We start from the raw sequence: 9,429 nt of genomic DNA, 5'->3' as shown, positions 1-9,429 counted from the left end.
ATTGAAAACATTCTGGTTGAGCTTCAAACGGATCAGAACGAAAACATAGAATTTACTTATGGTAAAACGATTGTAAAACTCCACTTTAGACACACCAAAACCTCTCTACATATCTAATAAATTATTAGTATTATATAAATATTTTTATAAACATAATACTAATAAATTAAAATGGTTATGGAACACAACCACCATCTTGACCCTAACCGTTATGTCTCATACTATGTTGATCAAGTGGGTAATGGATTACCCGGCTATTATGGATCCCCGACCATGTACGGTTCGGGGATAGGCGCTATATTTCGTAACCTCTTTAGGAGGGTTTTACCGTTTATGAAGAGAGGCCTCAGCATAGCCAAACCACATTTAAAATCAGTGGCTAAAAATGTTGTAAGTGAGGTTGTAGCCAATGCTATGACCAGAAGGGCATCATCAGATGCCGAGCATCAAGAAGGCTCGGGGCTTATGCTGTTGTCTCGAAGACCAGAAAAGAGAACTCCAGCTATAAGTCGCAGGCCAGCCCCTAAAAAGCGGAGGTTAATTATTAAAAGAAACTCAGTAAGTCAAAGACGAGGTAAAGTGTGGAGGTTTGGACCAAAAATGTCTAAAAGAATACTCTGAAGTATTTTCTAAAAGAACAAGCAACATGGCTCTTTTACACCGCATGTCCTCTGAAGCTATAAAGACAGAGCTCGATCTTTTCACGGCTCCCTTAACCCAACATTCAATAGAGAGGTCAAGTTATGTGGAGATAGCCCCACTCTCCGCCATTACAGACAACGGTCCTATAGAGGGTTTCTCCTTAACCCAACATTCAATAGAGAGGTCCAGTTATGTGGAGATAGCCCCACTCTCCGCCATTACAGACAACGGTCCTATAGAATTTTTCATACCAGGCCACGGTGACAACTATATGGACCTCAACAACACCTTGGTGCATTTACGTCTCAAAGTGACCAAAAGAGATGGTACTAATATTGCAAACGATGCCAAAGTGAGTCTCATTAATTACCCCTTGGCGACCATCTTCTCCCAAGTGGATGTGACTTTGGGTGAACGCCTTATCAGTCAAAACAGTGCCACCTACCCTTATAGGGCTATCCTGGAATGTTTACCAAACTACTCCGAAACACTCTCAAGACACAATTCAACGCCGGGCTGTTTAGCAAGGATACGGCAGGAGTCTCTATAGAATCGATAGACCCTTCCACCGGTGCAAACAAAGGACTGGAGGCACGTGCTCGCTACTGTGCCGAATCTCGAGAGATTCATCTGCTAGGCGGTGACTTTAGTTTAAAAGTGTTGAGGGCAACGCTTTTTATATTTAAAAAAGTATCTGTATCTCCGGCCGTTCGTCTGGGTCATTCACAGGCTTTGATGAAAGGAAATGCCCTTTACCCTCTACAAAGAATTACCATGGAAACCTTTAGCATACCGGTGGGCAGTAGAATCTGTAGTCAAGAAAACCTTTTTCTAGGCCCTTTACCCCGCTACATGGTTATAGGCTTGGTTGATCACACCTCTAATACGGGCAGCTTACATTAAAAAAAAACTTACATTTTCAACATTTCAATGCAGAGTATGTAGCTCTCTGTCAGGACGGACGTCAGTCCCCTGCTAAGGCTTTCCAACCACAATTTAATAACAACATATCTGTGCGAGAATTTTACAATCTATTCCTGGCTACCGGGAGGCATCTAAAAGATCTCTCTTTACCTATTGACAGAAATGATTTTGCAGAGGGTTACACATTGTATGCTTTCAATTTATCACCTGATGATGACACCTCAGGATATCTCTGTGGTGTCCCAAGGTAACCTCAGGCTGGAAATGTGTTTCCGTACACCTTTAGCCTGCACAGTTAGCATGATTGTTTATGCATGCTCTGATTCAATCTTGGAAGTGAATGCCCGAAGACAAGTCTTAGTGGATTATTATTAAGGAATATTGAGCAAAGACATGAATACCCAAGAGCTAGAAGGGCTCATGAGCCGCTTGATTGGAAAACAATTTTGTGGAGTGTGGGCTTGTGATGAATTACCTATTGAGAAATGGCCATGTGTATTGTCAATACCCATCCTAAACACATGCCAGGTGAACATTGGCAAGCTGTGACATTAGAAGACGAAGGAGGAAGAAAAATATAAACTTTTTTTTATTCCTACGGCTTTCCCCCCAGATTTTCACATTTCCCCACATCTATTAAACAGTTTTTGACCAAAAATGGTTCAAAGATCTACTATAGCATCAAACAAGTACAAGATAACCTTTCCACTACATGTGGTCAACGCTGTGTATTCTACCCATGCCAAGGAGCCTGTGGAGTTTCTTTTGAAGATGTTATGTCTCTTTATAATGATGATTTAAGAAGTAATGATAGCGTTGTAGCTTGTTTTGTTAGAAAGTATCAAAAGTGTTCAAGTATGTGTCCTTTAAGACCCTGTAATCAAGGCGTATGCTCACGTCAAATGTTTCAAGAATGTCACATATTGCATATTGCATATTTTATCAAATAAAGTTCATTGAATTGAATCATAGTCATTCAAAAGTCATTCAAAAGTCTAACCCCCCTGAGAGATCAGATTATGAAGAGGTCCGGAGACGTTCAGGGGTGTAAATGAGTTATCATCAGTCCTTTCAAAGGGGGGAGGGGTTGTTAGGACATCTTTGCGACCTTTTGCCACATTTCAGGCTTCAAACATAAAGATATAAAACTGTATTTTTTTGTGAAGAATCAACAACAAGTGGGACACAATCATGAAGTGGAACGACATTTATTGGATATTTCAAACTTTTTTAACAAATCAAAAACTGAAAAATTGGGCGTGCAAAATTATTCAGCCCCTTTACTTTCAGTGCAGCAAACTCTCTCCAGAAGTTCAGTGAGGATCTCTGAATGATCCAATGTTGACCTAAATGACTAATGATGATAAATACAATCCACCTGTGTGTAATCAAGTCTCCGTATAAATGCACCTGCACTGTGATAGTCTCAGAGGTCCGTTAAAAGCGCAGAGAGCATCATGAAGAACAAGGAACACACCAGGCAGGTCCGAGATACTGTTGTGAAGAAGTTTAAAGCCGGATTTGGATACAAAAATATTTCCCAAGCTTTAAACATCCCAAGGAGCACTGTGCAAGCGATAATATTGAAATGGAAGGAGTATCAGACCACTGCAAATCTACCAAGACCTGGCCGTTCCTCTAAACTTTCAGCTCATACAAGGAGAAGACTGATCAGAGATGCAGCCAAGAGGCCCATGATCACTCTGGATGAACTGCAGAGATCTACAGCTGAGGTGGGAGACTCTGTCCATAGGACAACAATCAGTCGTATATTGCACAAATCTGGTCTTTATGGAAGAGTGGCAAGAAGAAAGCCATTTCTTAAAGATATCCATAAAAAGTGTCGTTTAAAGTTTGCCACAAGCCACCTGGGAGACACACCAAACATGTGGAAGAAGGTGCTCTGGTCAGATGAAACCAAAATTGAACTTTTTGGCAACAATGCAAAACGTTATGTTTGGCGTAAAAGCAACACCCTGAACACACCATCCCCACTGTCAAACATGGTGGTGGCAGCATCATGGTTTGGGCCTGCTTTTCTTCAGCAGGGACAGGGAAGATGGTTAAAATTGATGGGAAGATGGATGGAGCCAAATACAGGACCATTCTGGAAGAAAATCTGATGGAGTCTGCAAAAGACCTGAGACTGGGACGGAGATTTGTTTTCCAACAAGACAATGATCCAAAACATGAAGCAAAATCTACAATGGAATGGTTCAAAAATAAACATATCCAGGTGTTAGAATGGCCAAGTCAAAGTCCAGACCTGAATCCAATCGAGAATCTGTGGAAAGAACTGAAAACTGCTGTTCACAAATGCTCTCCATCCAACCTCACTGAGCTCGAGCTGTTTTGCAAGGAGGAATGGGAAAAAATGTCAGTCTCTCGATGTGCAAAAGTGATAGAGACATACCCCAAGCGACTTACAGCTGTAATCGCAGCAAAAGGTGGCGCTACAAAGTATTAACTTAAGGGGGCTGAATAATTTTGCACGCCCAATTTTTCAGTTTTTGATTTGTTAAAAAAGTTTGAAATATCCAATAAATGTCGTTCCACTTCATGATTGTGTCCCACTTGTTGTTGATTCTTCACAAAAAAATACAGTTTTAGATCTTTATGTTTGAAGCCTAAAATGTGGCAAAAGGTCGCAAAGTTCAAGGGGGCTGAATACTTTCACAAGGCACTGTATATTTATAAACAACAGCTGGTGCACGATATCTAAGGAAGTCTTGAGCTATTGCTCGCCTGAGGTGGAGTATCTCATGATAAACTATAGACCACATTATCTACCTAGAGAGTTTTCATCTGTATTTTTCATAGCAGTCTACATACCACCAAGACAGCACTCAATGAGCTGTATACCGTCATAAGCAAACAGGAAAGCGCTCATCCAGAGGTGGCGACATCCGCACTGAACTAAAGGACAGAGCTGCCGCTTTCAAGGAGCGGGACTCTAACCCGGAAGCTTGTAAGAAATCCCCCTATGCCCTCTGACAAACCATTTAACAGGCAAAGCATCAATACAGGACAAATATTGAATCATACTACACCGGCTCTGATGCTCGTCAGATGTGGCAGGGCTTACAAACTATTACAGACGACAAAGGGAAGCACAGACGAGAGCTGCCCAGTGACACGAGCCTACCAGACAAGCTAAATTACTTATATGCTTGCTTTGAGACAAGTAACACTGAAACATGCATGAGAGCACCAGCTGTTCCGGACAACTGTGTGATCACACTCTCCGCAGCCGATGTAAGTAAGACCTTTAAACAGGTCAACATTCACAAGGCCGCAGGGCCAGACGGATTACCAGGATGTGTACTGCGAGCATGCGCTGACCAACTGGCAAGTGTCTTCACTGACATTTTAAACCTTTCCCTGTCTGAGTCTGTAATACCAAACTGTTTCAAGCAGACTAACGTAGTCCCTGTGCCCAAGACCACTATGGTAACCTGCCTAAATGACTACCGACCCGTAATACTCACGTCTGTAGCCATGAAGTGCTTCGAAAGGCTGGTCATGGCTCACATCAACACCATTATCCCAGAAACCCTAGTCCCACTCCAATTTGAATACCACCCCAACAGATCCAGAGATGATGCAATCTCTATTGCACTCCAAACTGCCCTTTCATACCTGGTCAAAAGAAACACCTATGTGAGAATGCTGTTCATTGACTACAGCTCAGTGTTCAACACCATAGTGCCCTCAAAGCTCATCACTAAGATAAGGACCCTGGGAATAAACACCTCCCTCTGCAACTGGATCGTGGACTTCCTGATGGGCCGACCCCAGGTGGTAAGGGTAGTTAACAACACATCTGCCACGCTGATCCTTAACGCGGGGGTCCCTCGTTGTGTGCTCAGTCCCCTCCTGTACTCATGACTGCATGGTCAGCCATGACTCCAACACCATCATTACATTTGCCGATGACACAACAGTGGTAGGCCTGATCACCAACAATGATGAGACAGCATATAGGGAGGAGGTCAGAGACCTGGCCGTGTGGTGCCAGGACAACAACGTTTCCCTCAACGTGATCAAGACAAAGGAGATGATTGTGGACTACAGGAAAAGGAGGACCGAGCACACACCCATTCTCATCGATGGGGCTGTAGTGGAGCAGGTTGAGAGCTTCAAATTCCTTGGTGTCCACATCACCAACAAACTAACATGGTCCAAGCACACCAAGACAGTCGTGAAGAGGGCACAACAAAACCTATTCCCCCTCAGGAGACTGAAAAGATTTGGCATGGGTCCTCAGATCCTCAAAAGGTTCTACAGCTGCACCATCGAGAGCATCCTGACTGTTTGTATCTCTGCCTGGTATGGCAACTGCTCAGCCTCCGACTGCAAGGCACTACAGAGGGCAGTGCGAACGGCCCAGTACATCACTGGGCCAAGCTTCCTGCCATCAAGGACCTCTATACCAGGCTGTGTCAGAGGAAGGCCCTAAAAATTGTCAAAGACTCCAGCCACCCTAGCCATAGACTGTTCCCTTTGCTACTGCACGGCAAGCGGTACCAGAATGCCAAGTCTAGTTCCAAGTGGCTTCTAAACAGCTTTTACCCCCAGGCCATAATACTACTGAACATCTAATCAAATGGCTGCCCAGACTACTTGCATTACCCCCTCTACCTTTTATGCTGCTGCTACTCTCTGTTATTATCTATGCATAAGTCAACTCTACCCACATGTATATATTACCTCAATTACCTCAACTAACCGGTGCCTTTGCACATTGCACTCTGTACCGGTACCCCCTGTATATAGCCTCGCTATTGTTATTTTACTGCTGCTCTTTAATTATTTGTTACTTTATTTCTTATTTTTTTAGGTATTTTTTCTTAAAACTCTATTGTTGGTTAAGGGCTTGTAAGTAAGCATTTCACATGCATTCGACGCATGTGACAAATTAAAATTTGATTTGATTGACCATAAATGCCTGATTGGTGGAGTGCTGCAGAGATGGTTGTCCTTCTGGAAGGTTCTCCCATCTCCACAGAGGAAGTCTGGAGCTCTGTCAGAGTGACCATCGGGTTCTTGGTCAACTCCCTGACCAAGGCCCTTCACCCCCGATTGCTCAGTTTGGCCGGGCAGCCAGCTCTAGGAAAGGTCTTGGTGGTTCCAAACTTCTTCCATTTAAGAATGATGGCGGCCACTGTGTTCTTGGGGACGTTCAATGCTGCAGTATTGTTTTGGTACCCTTCCCCAGATCTGTGCCTCGACACAGTTCTGTCTCGGAGCTCTACAGACAATTCCTTTTATCTTGTGGCTTGGTTTTTGCTCTGACATCACAGTGCCATCCGTTTTGTCACCAAAGCCCCATATACTACCCACTGCTGCGACCTGTGTGCTCTTGTTGGCTGGCCGTCACTTCATATTCGTCGCCAAACCCACTGGTTCCAGGTCATCTATAAGTCTTTTCTAGGTAAAGCCCTGCCTTATCTCAGCTCACTGGTCACCATAGCAGCACCCACCCGTAGCACGCGCTCCAGCAGGTATATTTCACTGGTCACCCCCAAAGCCTATTCCTCCTTTGGCCGCCTTTCCTTCCAGTTCTGTGCAGCCAATGACTGGAACGAATTGCAAAAATCACTGAGCTGGAGACTCATATCTCCCTCACTAACTTTAAGTATCAGCTGTCAAAGCAGCTCACAGATCATTGCACCTGTACATAGTTAATCTGGTAAATAGCCCATCCAACTACCTCATCCCCATATTGTTGTTTATTATTTTGCTCCTTTGCACCCCAGTATCTCTACCTGCACATTAATCTTCTGCACATCTATCACTCCAGTGTTTAATTGCTAATTTGTAATTACTTTGCCACTTTGGCCTATTTATTGCCTTACCTCCCTAATCTTACCTCATTTGCACACACCGTATATAGATTTTTTTCTATTGTATCTTGACCGTACGTTTGTTTATTCCATGTGTAACTCTGTGTTGTTGTTTGTGTCACACTGCTTAGCTTTATCTTGGCCAGGTCGCAGTTGTGAATGAGAACTTGTTCTCAACTGGCTTACCTGGTTAAATAAAGGTGAAATGTAAAAAATATATATGTAGACAGGTGTGTGAGTTGTAGAAACATCTCAAGGATGATCAATGGAAACAGGATGCACCTGAGCTCAATTTCGAATCTTATTGTAAAGGGTCTGAATACTTATAAGGTATATGTTTTTTATTTTGTATTATTTGAAAAAAATTCTAAACCTGATTTTGCTTTGTCATTATGGGGTAATGTGTGTAGATTGATGATAATTTATATTCATTTAATCAATTTTAGAATAAGGCTATAACACAACAAAATGTGGAAACTACCCAAGGGGTCTGAATACTTTCCGAATGCACTGTATGCACCACACATGCTGCAACACAAACACAGAGTTCCTTCAGAAAGTATTCACACCGCAGGACAATAACCTAAAACACAAGATCAAATCTACACTGGAGTTGCATAACAAGGAAGTGAATGTTCTTGAGTGGCCGAGTTACAGTTGTGACTTAAATCTACTTGAAAATCTATAGCATGACCTGAAAATGGTTATCTAGTAAAGATCAACAACCAATTTGACAGAGCTTAAAGAATGGGCAAATGTTCCACAATTCAGGTGCGGACAGCTCTTAGAGACTTACCCATAAAGACTCACAGCCAGTGGCGACCTGTCATTCATGGCATGTGAGGCAGAGCTTTTTTTTAGTTGCCTGTTTTGCAAGTTATTTTGGCATTAATACGTGTCACATATCAGTGAGCAAACAATTTTAAAAAACGATAACATTGAGTTAATAAAGCCGAATACAAACATGTTCTCTTTTTTGCTTTCTTGAGTAAGGCAGCTCCAAAATGTAGGTTTCAGCCTAGCTCAGCGCTTTCTGTGGTGGTAGGGCAGCCAGCGTTATCTAGTTGCGCCGTGATTGGCTCAGAGTTCTGTTACTCATGGGGAAACTACGTCACCCGAAAATCTACTGGGAGAGCTCGACAATTCAAGCCCCTTGGGTGCTGCCATAGCGTTACATTAGAAGTTCCCATCCAAGAAGGCTCAAGGTCATTGGCCACAGATAAAATTACATCAAATCACGTTATATCTACAGTAACTTTGATTGAACTGATCATGTCAACATCATACTTTCAACTGCATACTTTCATTCTCCATCTGAGGATATGATGGAGCCAAGTGACTTGGTGTATAGAGAGAAGAGGGCCTAGAGGCAAGTCCTCTGGGACACCAGTAGTGAGAAGACGTGGTGCAGACACAGATCCTCTGCACATCAACTGCTATGAGCAGCCTGCAGGTAGGATGCAATCCAAGAGTGTGCAGAGCCTGAGATGCCCAGCCCTGAGAGGGTGGAGAGGAGGATCAGATGGTTGATAGTGTCGAAGGCAGCAGATAGATCTAGGATGAGAACAGAAGAGAGCCAGCATTGGCAGGGCGGAAAACCTCCGTGACAACGAGAAGAGCTGTCTAGGTTGAGTGACCTGTCTTGAAGCCTGACGGGTTAGGGTCAAGAAGATCGTTCTAAGAGAGATAGCGAGACAGTTGGTCAGTGACAGCACACTCAAATGTTTTGTAAAAAAGTGATACCGGCTTTAGAAGGCCTTATGGTGCTTTCAAGACAACTGGGAAATCAAAAAACTAAATCGAATCATGACGTCAGTGATTTTCAGGTTGGAATGTCGGAGCTCCAACCTCCAACCAAAAATGAGTTTCCGACTTGGAATTCCGAGTTGGATGACCGTTCAAAAATATATCCCAGACGGAGCACGTATTTTTCCCAATCAGAGTTCCCAGTCAGGTAAACACACAGAGCCACACCAGGTTGTCACCATGACTTGTCTTTTACCTAGGAGGCCTCTCC

Source organism: Oncorhynchus mykiss, chromosome 6 (genome assembly GCF_013265735.2).
Source record: "Oncorhynchus mykiss isolate Arlee chromosome 6, USDA_OmykA_1.1, whole genome shotgun sequence".
Taxonomy (NCBI): Eukaryota; Metazoa; Chordata; class Actinopteri; order Salmoniformes; family Salmonidae; genus Oncorhynchus; species Oncorhynchus mykiss.
The sequence above is the reverse complement of the archived record's forward strand: the minus strand, read 5'-3'. Positions refer to the sequence as shown.